A 16,541-nucleotide genomic window follows, 5' to 3' on the forward strand; every position below is an offset into this window, starting at 1 on the left:
GGGAGCCCCAAAACTGCATCCATTTCTGTAGATTCAAGTTCATGTTTCTCATATGACAATAAACACTGCATCTTAGCTCAGGTTGTGGTCCTTGCTAACGATTGTGATTAGTGTAGTAGTAACCAAGACCATTTTTTAAAGGTCTCATCTAAGACGTGTGCACATTTGCACGTGGTCACGTCACTCACTTAACGGTAACATTGTCTCTGCTGTTTTGTACATTACCATTTGATTAGTTGTACCACTACAGAAAGTGGCCCTTTCTCAATACTCAAAAGCACAAGAACATACTCGTGTTCTCTGCAGGTACGTTCTTGCTGAGAACATGAAAAGTGCGTTCTTGGGGAGAACGGGAGCGCCCAGCCTGAGTACAGAGAAATGGAACATGCGCGCTTGATGCTAATGAGCGGCTAATAGCCACGACTCAGCTCGTCTTCTCTTCTAATTATTTCGACAGGCTGTACGCTACACGGTGCAATGCTGCCCTCTACTGTTCAACCTGCTTTGCATATGAAAAATACCTAGACTTATATGAAAAAGCTCTTAGGTCAGCGAGCTCCCGAAAGCACTGCCTTCTCTCTGCTGTATTTGCTGCAGAACAGAACAATCGGACAATCTGCAAGACAAGAGCCTGAGTCTCATCGCGGCTCCGCGCGGCAGCTCGTCCCTTTGATAATTATGATACAAATACACCAGAAAATAACCACTTTTCATTCAATATCAAGGGAATATTGGATACTTAGGTTTTTTTGTTTTTTTTTAAGTGCTTAATAGTTTATCTGCACGTTTGTTTTAAAAAGACCTAAATATTGCTGTGACAGACTTCTACCACTAAGAATGAAGTGACATCCACAAAAGCGCCCCCTGTCTTCACTGCTCAGCTTTACAATCACATTTAGGATTGTGTTTTATAACAAGCCTAAAGTAAATAGGAATATGTTTTAGTATAAAATAGTGGAGACCTTGATTTGATAATTACCTATAATTGGCATATACAAACAAAATTTTCATCAATAAGATGAGCAATATATATTATAATAATATAACTCACTTTAAAGAAAAAACACTCAAAACCTCCGACAGTCATATATCATAAGAACAAACATTTTAAACTGGGGGCAATGCAACTTCTTAATCAAAAGTAATTTATTGAGCCAGACGCACGTTAATATAATAGATCCAGAGATGCACGCGCGTGGAGCTTTGCTCCGCTCGGCCGCAAAGTCTTCTGGGATAGCGAACGCAACAAGTCTGAAGTCTGCAGCAGACTCGGAAAAGGGGGAGTGTCAAGAGCAACATCCTGGGATTTAACCGTTCTCGATCTGATGCGTTCTTTGAATTGGAACAGTGCTTTGTCCACTGGTGATGACGTTTTCACGAGCACACGAGAATGGACAAGAACGCACAAGAACAAACGAGAACGCACAAGAACACACGAGAACGCACAAGAACACACGAGAACGCACAAGAACACACGAGAACGCACAAGAACACACGAGAACGCACAAGAACACACGAGAATGCACGAGAACGCACAAGAACACACTAGAATGCACAGGAACACACGAGAACGCACAAGAACACACGAGAACGCACAAGAACACACGAGAACGCACAAGAACAAACGAGAATGCACGAGAACACACGAGAATGCACGAGAACGCACAAGAACACACTAGAATGCACAAGAACACACGAGAACGCACAAGAACACACGAGAACGCACAAGAACACACGAGAACACACGAGAACGCACAAGAACACACGAGAACACACAAGAACACAAGAACGCACAAGAACACACGAGAACACATGAGAACGCACAAGAACACACGAGAACACATGAGAACACATGAGAACACACGAGAACACATGAGAACGCACAAGAACACATGAGAATGCACAAGAACACACGAGAACGCACAAGAACAGACAAGAACGCACAAGAACAAACGAGAATGCACGAGAACGCACAAGAACACACAAGAACACACAAGAGCACAAGAACACACGAGAACACATGAGAACGCACAAGAACACATGAGAATGCACAAGAACACACGAGAACGCACAAGAACACACGAGAACGCACAAGAACAAACGAGAATGCACGAGAACGCACAAGAACACACAAGAACACACAAGAACACATGAGAACGCACAAGAACACACGAGAATGCACAAGAACACACGAGAACGCACAAGAACAAACGGGAACGCACAAGAACACACGGGAACGCACAAGAACAAACGAGAACGCACAAGAACACACGGGAACGCACAAGAACCCACGAGAACGCACAAGAACACACGAACGCACAGGAACACACGAGAACACACAAGAACACACGAGAACGCACAAGAACACACGGGAACGCACAAGAACACACGAGAACGCACAAGAACGCACAAGAACACACGAGAACGCACAAGAACACACGAGAACGCACAAGAACACACGAGAACGCACAAGAACACACGGGAACGCACAAGAACACACGAGAACGCACAAGAACACACGAGAACGCACAAGAACGCACGAGAACACACAAGAACACACGAGAACGCACAAGAACACACGAGAACGCACAAGAACACACGGGAACGCACAAGAACACACGAGAACGCACAAGAACACACGAGAACGCACAAGAACAAACGAGAACGCACAAGAACACACGAGAACGCAAAAGAACAAACGAGAATACACGAGAACGCACAAGAACAAACGAGAACGCACAAGAACACACGAGAACGCACAAGAACACACGAGAACGCACAAGAACAAACGAGAACGCACAAGAACACATGAGAACGCACAAGAACACACGAGAATGCACAAGAACAAATGAGAACGCACAAGAACACATGAGAACACACGAGAACGCACAAGAACACACAAGAACACATGAGAACACACAAGAACACACGAGAACACACAAGAACAAACGAGAATGCACGAGAACACACGAGAACGCACAAGAACACACGAGAACGCACGAGAACACACGAGAACAAACGAGAATGCACAAGAACACACAAGAACACAGGAGAACGCACAAGAACACACGAGAACACACGAGAACAAACGAGAACGCACAAGAACACACGAGAACGCACAAGAACACACGAGAACGCACAAGAGCACAAGAACACACGAGAACACATGAGAACGCACAAGAACACATGAGAATGCACAAGAACACACGAGAACGCACAAGAACACACGAGAACGCACAAGAACAAACGAGAATGCACGAGAACGCACAAGAACACACAAGAACACACAAGAACACATGAGAACGCACAAGAACACACGAGAATGCACAAGAACACACGAGAACGCACAAGAACAAACGGGAACGCACAAGAACACACGGGAACGCACAAGAACAAACGAGAACGCACAAGAACACACGGGAACGCACAAGAACCCACGAGAACGCACAAGAACACACGAACGCACAGGAACACACGAGAACACACAAGAACACACGAGAACGCACAAGAACACACGGGAACGCACAAGAACACACGAGAACGCACAAGAACGCACAAGAACACACGAGAACGCACAAGAACACACGAGAACGCACAGGAACACACGAGAACGCACAAGAACACACAAGAACACACGAGAACGCACAAGAACACACGGGAACGCACAAGAACACACGAGAACGCACAAGAACACACGAGAACGCACAAGAACAAACGAGAACGCACAAGAACACACGAGAACGCAAAAGAACAAACGAGAATACACGAGAACGCACAAGAACAAACGAGAACGCACAAGAACACACGAGAACGCACAAGAACACACGAGAACGCACAAGAACAAACGAGAACGCACAAGAACACATGAGAACGCACAAGAACACACGAGAATGCACAAGAACAAATGAGAACGCACAAGAACACATGAGAACACACGAGAACACACAAGAACACACAAGAACACATGAGAACACACAAGAACACACGAGAACACACAAGAACAAACGAGAATGCACGAGAACACACGAGAACGCACAAGAACACACGAGAACGCACGAGAACACACGAGAACAAACGAGAATGCACAAGAACACACAAGAACACAGGAGAACGCACAAGAACACACGAGAACACACGAGAACAAACGAGAACGCACAAGAACACACGAGAACGCACAAGAACACACGAGAACGCACAAGAACACACGAGAACGCACAAGAACGCACAAGAACACACGAAAACGCACAGGAACACACGAGAACGCACAAGAACACACGAGAACGCACAGGAACACACGAGAACGCACAAGAACACACAAGAACACACAAGAACACACGAGAACGCACAAGAACACACGAGAACGCACAGGAACACACGAGAACGCACAAGAACACACAAGAACACACGAGAACGCACAAGAACACACGAGGACGCACAAGAACAAACGAGAACGCACAGGAACACACGAGAACGCACAAGAACACACAAGAACACACGAGAACGCACAAGAAGACACAAGAACACACGAGAACGCACAAGAACACACGAGGACGCACAAGAACAAACGAGAATGCACGAGAACGCACGAGAACACACGAGAACGCACAAGAACACACGAGAATGCACAAGAACACACGAGAACGCACAAGAACACAAGAACGCACAAGAACACACGAGAACACACGAGAACGCACAAGAACAAACGAGAATGCACAAGAACACACAAGAACAAACGAGAACGTACAAGAACGCACAAGAACACACGAGAACAAACGAGAATGCACAAGAACAAACGAGAATGCACGAGAACACACAAGAACACGAGAACGCACAAGAACAAACGAGAATGCACGAGAACACACAAGAACACGAGAACGCACAAGAACACACAAGAACTCAAGAGAACAAACGAGAACGCACAAGAACACACAAGAACGCACAAGAACACACAAGAACGCACAAGAACAAACGAGAACGCACAAGAACACACGAGAACGCACAAGAACACACGAGAACGCACAAGAACACACGAGAACGCACAAGAACACACGAGAACGCACAAGAACAAACGAGAATGCACAAGAACACACAAGAACAAACGAGAACGTACAAGAACGCACAAGAACACACAAGAACAAACGAGAACGCACGAGAACACACAAGAACAGACGAGAATGCACGAGAACACACAAGAACACGAGAACGCACAAGAACACACAAGAACTCACGAGAACAAACGAGAACGCACAAGAACATACAAGAACGCACAAGAACACACAAGAACGCACAAGAACACACAAGAACGCACAAGAACAAACGAGAACGCACAAGAACACACGAGAACGCACAAGAACACACGAGAACGCACAAGAACACACGAGAACGCACAAGAACACACGAGAACGCACAAGAACAAACGAGAACGCACAAGAACACATGAGAACGCACAAGAACACACGAGAATGCACAAGAACAAACGAGAACGCACAAGAACACATGAGAACACACGAGAACGCACAAGAACACACAAGAACAAACGAGAATGCACAAGAACACACAAGAACGCACAAGAACACATGAGAACACACGAGAACGCACAAGAACACACGAGAACACACGAGAATGCACAAGAACACACAAGAACACAGGAGAACGCACAAGAACACACGAGAACGGACAAGAACAAACGAGAACGCACAAGAACACACGAGAACGCACAAGAACACACAAGAACGCACAAGAACACACGAGAACGCACAGGAACACACGAGAACGCACAAGAACACACGAGAACGCACAAGAACACACGAGAACGCACAAGAACACACAAGAACGCACAGGAACACACGAGAACGCACAAGAACAAACGAGAATGCACAAGAACACACGAGAACGCACAAGAACAAACGAGAATGCACAAGAACACACAAGAACACACGAAAACGCACAGGAACTCACGAGAACGCACAAGAACACACGAGAACGCACAAGAACAAACGAGAACGCACAAGAACACACAAGAACACACGAGAACGCACAAGAACACACGAGAACGCACAGGAACACACGAGAGCGCACAAGAACACACAAGAACACACGAGAACGCACGAGAACACACAAGAACACAAGAACGCACAAGAACACACGAGAACACATGAGAACGCACAAGAACACACAATAACAAACGAGAACGCACAAGAACACACGAGAACACACGAGAACACACGAGAACGCACAAGAACACATGAGAACGCACAAGAACACACAATAACAAACGAGAACGCACAAGAACACACGAGAACACACGAGAACACACGAGAACGCACAAGAACACATGAGAACGCACAAGAACACACGAGAACGCACAAGAACACACGGGAACGCACAAGAACACACGAGAATGCACGAGAACGCACAAGAACACACGAGAACGCACAAGAACAAACGAGAACGTACAAGAACGCACAAGAACACGAGAACGCACAAGAACACACGAGAACAAACGAGAATGCACAAGAACACACGAGAACACACAAGAACAGACGAGAACGCACAAGAACACACGAGAAGGCACAAGAACAAACGAGAACGCACGAGAACACACAAGAACACGAGAACGCACAAGAACACACAAGAACAAACGAGAATGCACAAGAACACACGAGAACACACAAGAACACACAAGAACACGAGAACGCACAAGAACTCACGAGAACAAACGAGAATGCACGAGAACACACAAGAACACGAGAACGCACAAGAACACACAAGAACTCACGAGAACAAACGAGAACGCACAAGAACACACAAGAACGCACAAGAACACACAAGAACGCACAAGAACAAACGAGAACGCACAAGAACAAACGAGAATACACGAGAACGCACAAGAACACATGAGAACGCACAAGAACACACGAGAACGCACAAGAACACACGAGAACACACGAGAACGCACAAGAACAAACGAGAACGCACAAGAACACACGAGAACGCACAAGAACAAATGAGAACACATGAGAACACACGAGAACAAACGAGAACGCACAAGAACACACGAGAACAAACGAGAATGCACAAGAACACACAAGAACACTTGAGAACGCACAAGAACACACGAGAACACACGAGAACACACGAGAACGCACAAGAACGCACAAGAACACGAGAACGCACAAGAACACACGAGAACACACAAGAACACACGAGAATGCACAAGAACACACAAGAACACACGAGAACGCACAAGAAGACACAAGAACACACGAGAACGCACAAGAACACACGAGGACGCACAAGAACAAACGAGAATGCACGAGAACGCACGAGAACACACAAGAACACACGAGAACGCACAAGAACACACGGGAACGCACAAGAACACACGAGAACGCACAAGAACACACGAGAACGCACAAGAACACACAAGAACACACGAGAACGCACAAGAACACACGAGAACGCACAAGAACACACGAGAACGCACAAGAACACACGAGAACGCACAAGAACACACGAGAACGCACAGGAACAAACGAGAATGCACGAGAACGCACGAGAACACACAAGAACACAAGAACGCACAAGAACACACGAGAATACACAAGAACACACGAGAACGCACAAGAACACACAATAACAAACGAGAACGCACAAGAACACACGAGGACGCACAAGAACAAACGAGAATGCACGAGAACGCACGAGAACACACAAGAACACACGAGAACGCACAAGAACACACGGGAACGCACAAGAACACACGAGAACGCACAAGAACACACGAGAACGCACAAGAACACACAAGAACACACAAGAACACACAAGAACACACAAGAACGCACAAGAACACACGAGAATGCACAAGAACACACGAGAACGCACAGGAACAAACGAGAACACACGAGAACGCACAAGAACACACGAGAACGCACAAGAACAAACGAGAATGCACAAGAACACACAAGAACAAACGAGAACGTACAAGAACGCACAAGAACACACAAGAACAAACGAGAATGCACAAGAACAAACGAGAATGCACGAGAACACACAAGAACACGAGAACGCACAAGAACAAACGAGAATGCACGAGAACACACAAGAACACGAGAACGCACAAGAACACACAAGAACTCAAGAGAACAAACGAGAACGCACAAGAACACACAAGAACGCACAAGAACACACAAGAACGCACAAGAACAAACGAGAACGCACAAGAACACACGAGAACGCACAAGAACACACGAGAACGCACAAGAACACACGAGAACGCACAAGAACAAACGAGAACGTACAAGAACGCACAAGAACACACAAGAACAAACGAGAACGCACGAGAACACACGAGAACACACAAGAACAGACGAGAACGCACAAGAACAAACGAGAACGCACGAGAACACACAAGAACACGAGAACGCACAAGAACTCACGAGAACAAACAAGAACGCACAAGAACAAACGAGAATGCACGAGAACACACAAGAACACGAGAACGCACAAGAACACACAAGAACTCACGAGAACAAACGAGAACGCACAAGAACATACAAGAACGCACAAGAACACACAAGAACGCACAAGAACACACAAGAACGCACAAGAACAAACGAGAACGCACAAGAACACACGAGAACGCACAAGAACACACGAGAACGCACAAGAACACACGAGAACGCACAAGAACACACGAGAACGCACAAGAACAAACGAGAACGCACAAGAACACATGAGAACGCACAAGAACACACGAGAATGCACAAGAACAAATGAGAACGCACAAGAACACATGAGAACACACGAGAACGCACAAGAACACACAAGAACAAACGAGAATGCACAAGAACACACAAGAACGCACAAGAACACATGAGAACACACGAGAACGCACAAGAACACACGAGAACACACAAGAACAAACAAGAATGCACAAGAACACACGAGAACACACGAGAATGCACAAGAACACACAAGAACACAGGAGAACGCACAAGAACACACGAGAACGCACAAGAACAAACGAGAACGCACAAGAACACACGAGAACGCACAAGAACACACGAGAACGCACAAGAACACACGAGAACGCACAGGAACACACGAGAACGCACAAGAACACACGAGAACGCACAAGAACACACAAGAACGCACAAGAACACACGAGAACGCACAAGAACACACGAGAACGCACAGGAACACACGAGAACGCACAAGAACAAACGAGAATGCACAAGAACACATGAGAACGCACAAGAACAAACGAGAATGCACAAGAACACACAAGAACACACGAGAACGCACAGGAACTCACGAGAACGCACAAGAACACACGAGAACGCACAAGAACAAACGAGAACGCACAAGAACACACAAGAACACACGAGAACGCACAAGAACACACGAGAACGCACAGGAACACACGAGAACGCACAAGAACACACAAGAACACAAGAGAACGCACAAGAACACACGAGGACGCACAAGAACAAACGAGAATGCACGAGAACGCACGAGAACACACAAGAACACAAGAACGCACAAGAACACACGAGAACACATGAGAACGCACAAGAACACACAAGAATGCACAAGAACACACGAGAACGCACAAGAACACACAATAACAAACGAGAACGCACAAGAACACACGAGAACACACGAGAACACACGAGAACGCACAAGAACACATGAGAACGCACAAGAACACACGAGAACGCACAAGAACACACGGGAACGCACAAGAACACACGAGAATGCACGAGAACGCACAAGAACACACGAGAACGCACAAGAACAAACGAGAACGTACAAGAACGCACAAGAACACGAGAACGCACAAGAACACACGAGAACAAACGAGAATGCACAAGAACACACGAGAACACACAAGAACAGACGAGAACGCACAAGAACACACGAGAAGGCACAAGAACAAACGAGAACGCACGAGAACACACAAGAACACGAGAACGCACAAGAACACACAAGAACAAACGAGAATGCACAAGAACACACGAGAACACACAAGAACACACAAGAACACGAGAACGCACAAGAACTCACGAGAACAAACGAGAATGCACGAGAACACACAAGAACACGAGAACGCACAAGAACACACAAGAACTCACGAGAACAAACGAGAACGCACAAGAACACACAAGAACGCACAAGAACACACAAGAACGCACAAGAACAAACGAGAACGCACAAGAACAAACGAGAATACACGAGAACGCACAAGAACACATGAGAACGCACAAGAACACACGAGAACGCACAAGAACACACGAGAACACACGAGAACGCACAAGAACAAACGAGAACGCACAAGAACAAACGAGAATGCACAAGAACAAATGAGAACACATGAGAACACACGAGAACAAACGAGAACGCACAAGAACACACGAGAACAAACGAGAATGCACAAGAACACACAAGAACACTTGAGAACGCACAAGAACACACGAGAACACACGAGAACACACGAGAACGCACAAGAACGCACAAGAACACGAGAACGCACAAGAACACACGAGAACACACAAGAACACACGAGAATGCACAAGAACACATGAGAACGCACACGAACACAGGAGAACGCACAAGAACACATGAGAACGCACAAGAACACAGGAGAACGCACAAGAACACACGAGAACGCACAAGAACACACGAGAACGCACAAGAACAAACGAGAACGCACGAGAACACACAAGAACACGAGAACGCACAAGAACACACGAGAACAAACGAGAATGCACAAGAACACACGAGAACACACAAGAACAGACGAGAACGCACAAGAACAAACGAGAACGCACGAGAACACACAAGAACACGAGAACGCACAAGAACACACGAGAACAAACGAGAATGCACAAGAACACACGAGAACACACAAGAACAGACGAGAACGCACAAGAACAAACGAGAACGCACGAGAACACACAAGAACACGAGAACGCACAAGAACTCACAAGAACAGACGAGAACGCACAAGAACAAACGAGAATGCACGAGAACACACAAGAACACGAGAACGCACAAGAACAAACGAGAATGCACGAGAACACACAAGAACACGAGAACGCACAAGAACACACAAGAACTCACGAGAACAAACGAAAACGCACAAGAACACACAAGAACGCACAAGAACACACAAGAACGCACAAGAACAAACGAGAACGCACAAGAACACACGAGAACGCACAAGAACACACGAGAACGCACAAGAACACACGAGAACGCACAAGAACAAACGAGAACGCACAAGAACACATGAGAACGCACAAGAACACACGAGAATGCACAAGAACAAATGAGAACGCACAAGAACACATGAGAACACACGAGAACGCACAAGAACGCACAAGAACACGAGAACGCACAAGAACACACGAGAACACACAAGAACACACGAGAATGCACAAGAACACATGAGAACGCACACGAACACAGGAGAACGCACAAGAACACATGAGAACGCACAAGAACACAGGAGAACGCACAAGAACACACGAGAACGCACAAGAACACACGAGAACGCACAAGAACAAACGAGAACGCACGAGAACACACAAGAACACGAGAACGCACAAGAACACACGAGAACAAACGAGAATGCACAAGAACACACGAGAACACACAAGAACAGACGAGAACGCACAAGAACAAACGAGAACGCACGAGAACACACAAGAACACGAGAACGCACAAGAACACACGAGAACAAACGAGAATGCACAAGAACACACGAGAACACACAAGAACAGACGAGAACGCACAAGAACAAACGAGAACGCACGAGAACACACAAGAACACGAGAACGCACAAGAACTCACAAGAACAGACGAGAACGCACAAGAACAAACGAGAATGCACGAGAACACACAAGAACACGAGAACGCACAAGAACAAACGAGAATGCACGAGAACACACAAGAACACGAGAACGCACAAGAACACACAAGAACTCACGAGAACAAACGAAAACGCACAAGAACACACAAGAACGCACAAGAACACACAAGAACGCACAAGAACAAACGAGAACGCACAAGAACACACGAGAACGCAAAAGAACAAATGAGAACGCACAAGAACAAACGAGAATACACGAGAACGCACAAGAACAAACGAGAACGCACAAGAACACACGAGAACGCACAAGAACACACGAGAACACACGAGAACGCACAAGAACAAACGAGAACGCACAAGAACACATGAGAACGCACAAGAACACACGAGAATGCACAAGAACAAATGAGAACGCACAAGAACACATGAGAACACACGAGAACGCACAAGAACACACAAGAACAAACGAGAATGCACAAGAACACACAAGAACGCACAAGAACACATGAGAACACACGAGAACGCACAAGAACACACAAGAACAAACGAGAATGCACAAGAACACACGAGAACACACGAGAACGCACAAGAACACACGAGAACGCACGAGAACAAACGAGAATACACGAGAACGCACAAGAACACATGAGAACGCACAAGAACACATGAGAACGCACAAGAACACACGAGAACGCACAAGAACACACGAGAACGCACAAGAACACATGAGAACGCACAAGAACACACGAGAACGCACAAGAACACACGAGAACACACGAGAACGCACAAGAACAAACGAGAACGCACAAGAACACACGAGAACGCACAAGAACAAATGAGAACACATGAGAACACACGAGAACAAACGAGAACGCACAAGAACACACGAGAACAAACGAGAATGCACAAGAACACACAAGAACACTTGAGAACGCACAAGAACACACGAGAACACACGAGAACACACGAGAACGCACAAGAACGCACAAGAACACGAGAACGCACAAGAACACACGAGAACACACAAGAACACACGAGAATGCACAAGAACACACAAGAACACACGAGAACGCACAAGAAGACACAAGAACACACGAGAACGCACAAGAACACACGAGGACGCACAAGAACAAACGAGAATGCACGAGAACGCACGAGAACACACAAGAACACACGAGAACGCACAAGAACACACGGGAACGCACAAGAACACACGAGAACGCACAAGAACACACGAGAACGCACAAGAACACACAATAACAAACGAGAACGCACAAGAACACACGAGGACGCACAAGAACAAACGAGAATGCACGAGAACGCACGAGAACACACAAGAACACACGAGAACGCACAAGAACACACGGGAACGCACAAGAACACACGAGAACGCACAAGAACACACGAGAACGCACAAGAACACACAAGAACACACAAGAACACACAAGAACGCACAAGAACACACGAGAATGCACAAGAACACACGAGAACGCACAGGAACAAACGAGAACACACGAGAACGCACAAGAACACACGAGAACGCACAAGAACAAACGAGAATGCACAAGAACACACAAGAACAAACGAGAACGTACAAGAACGCACGAGAACACACAAGAACACGAGAACGCACAAGAACACACGAGAACAAACGAGAATGCACAAGAACACACGAGAACACACAAGAACAGACGAGAACGCACAAGAACAAACGAGAACGCACGAGAACACACAAGAACACGAGAACGCACAAGAACTCACAAGAACAGACGAGAACGCACAAGAACAAACGAGAATGCACGAGAACACACAAGAACACGAGAACGCACAAGAACAAACGAGAATGCACGAGAACACACAAGAACACGAGAACGCACAAGAACACACAAGAACTCACGAGAACAAACGAAAACGCACAAGAACACACAAGAACGCACAAGAACACACAAGAACGCACAAGAACAAACGAGAACGCACAAGAACACACGAGAACGCACAAGAACACACGAGAACGCACAAGAACACACGAGAACGCACAAGAACAAACGAGAACGCACAAGAACACATGAGAACGCACAAGAACACACGAGAATGCACAAGAACAAATGAGAACGCACAAGAACACATGAGAACACACGAGAACGCACAAGAACGCACAAGAACACGAGAACGCACAAGAACACACGAGAACACACAAGAACACACGAGAATGCACAAGAACACATGAGAACGCACACGAACACAGGAGAACGCACAAGAACACATGAGAACGCACAAGAACACAGGAGAACGCACAAGAACACACGAGAACGCACAAGAACACACGAGAACGCACAAGAACAAACGAGAACGCACGAGAACACACAAGAACACGAGAACGCACAAGAACACACGAGAACAAACGAGAATGCACAAGAACACACGAGAACACACAAGAACAGACGAGAACGCACAAGAACAAACGAGAACGCACGAGAACACACAAGAACACGAGAACGCACAAGAACACACGAGAACAAACGAGAATGCACAAGAACACACGAGAACACACAAGAACAGACGAGAACGCACAAGAACAAACGAGAACGCACGAGAACACACAAGAACACGAGAACGCACAAGAACTCACAAGAACAGACGAGAACGCACAAGAACAAACGAGAATGCACGAGAACACACAAGAACACGAGAACGCACAAGAACAAACGAGAATGCACGAGAACACACAAGAACACGAGAACGCACAAGAACACACAAGAACTCACGAGAACAAACGAAAACGCACAAGAACACACAAGAACGCACAAGAACACACAAGAACGCACAAGAACAAACGAGAACGCACAAGAACACACGAGAACGCAAAAGAACAAATGAGAACGCACAAGAACAAACGAGAATACACGAGAACGCACAAGAACAAACGAGAACGCACAAGAACACACGAGAACGCACAAGAACACACGAGAACACACGAGAACGCACAAGAACAAACGAGAACGCACAAGAACACATGAGAACGCACAAGAACACACGAGAATGCACAAGAACAAATGAGAACGCACAAGAACACATGAGAACACACGAGAACGCACAAGAACACACAAGAACAAACGAGAATGCACAAGAACACACAAGAACGCACAAGAACACATGAGAACACACGAGAACGCACAAGAACACACAAGAACAAACGAGAATGCACAAGAACACACGAGAACACACGAGAACGCACAAGAACACACGAGAACGCACGAGAACAAACGAGAATACACGAGAACGCACAAGAACACATGAGAACGCACAAGAACACATGAGAACGCACAAGAACACACGAGAACGCACAAGAACACACGAGAACGCACAAGAACACATGAGAACGCACAAGAACACACGAGAACGCACAAGAACACACGAGAACACACGAGAACGCACAAGAACAAACGAGAACGCACAAGAACACACGAGAACGCACAAGAACAAATGAGAACACATGAGAACACACGAGAACAAACGAGAACGCACAAGAACACACGAGAACAAACGAGAATGCACAAGAACACACAAGAACACTTGAGAACGCACAAGAACACACGAGAACACACGAGAACACACGAGAACGCACAAGAACGCACAAGAACACGAGAACGCACAAGAACACACGAGAACACACAAGAACACACGAGAATGCACAAGAACACACAAGAACACACGAGAACGCACAAGAAGACACAAGAACACACGAGAACGCACAAGAACACACGAGGACGCACAAGAACAAACGAGAATGCACGAGAACGCACGAGAACACACAAGAACACACGAGAACGCACAAGAACACACGGGAACGCACAAGAACACACGAGAACGCACAAGAACACACGAGAACGCACAAGAACACACAAGAACACACGAGAACGCACAAGAACACACGAGAACGCACAAGAACACACGAGAACGCACAAGAACACACGAGAACGCACAAGAACACACGAGAACGCACAGGAACAAACGAGAATGCACGAGAACGCACGAGAACACACAAGAACACAAGAACGCACAAGAACACACGAGAATACACAAGAACACACGAGAACGCACAAGAACACACAATAACAAACGAGAACGCACAAGAACACACGAGGACGCACAAGAACAAACGAGAATGCACGAGAACGCACGAGAACACACAAGAACACACGAGAACGCACAAGAACACACGGGAACGCACAAGAACACACGAGAACGCACAAGAACACACGAGAACGCACAAGAACACACAAGAACACACAAGAACACACAAGAACGCACAAGAACACACGAGAATGCACAAGAACACACGAGAACGCACAGGAACAAACGAGAACACACGAGAACGCACAAGAACACACGAGAACGCACAAGAACAAACGAGAATGCACAAGAACACACAAGAACAAACGAGAACGTACAAGAACGCACAAGAACACACAAGAACAAACGAGAATGCACAAGAACAAACGAGAATGCACGAGAACACACAAGAACACGAGAACGCACAAGAACAAACGAGAATGCACGAGAACACACAAGAACACGAGAACGCACAAGAACACACAAGAACTCAAGAGAACAAACGAGAACGCACAAGAACACACAAGAACGCACAAGAACACACAAGAACGCA

The sequence above is a fragment of the Eucyclogobius newberryi genome, unplaced genomic scaffold (assembly GCF_026437365.1).
Source record: "Eucyclogobius newberryi isolate DKJ021-1_F unplaced genomic scaffold, fEucNew1.0.hap1 SCAF_13, whole genome shotgun sequence".
NCBI lineage: Eukaryota > Metazoa > Chordata > Actinopteri > Gobiiformes > Gobiidae > Eucyclogobius > Eucyclogobius newberryi.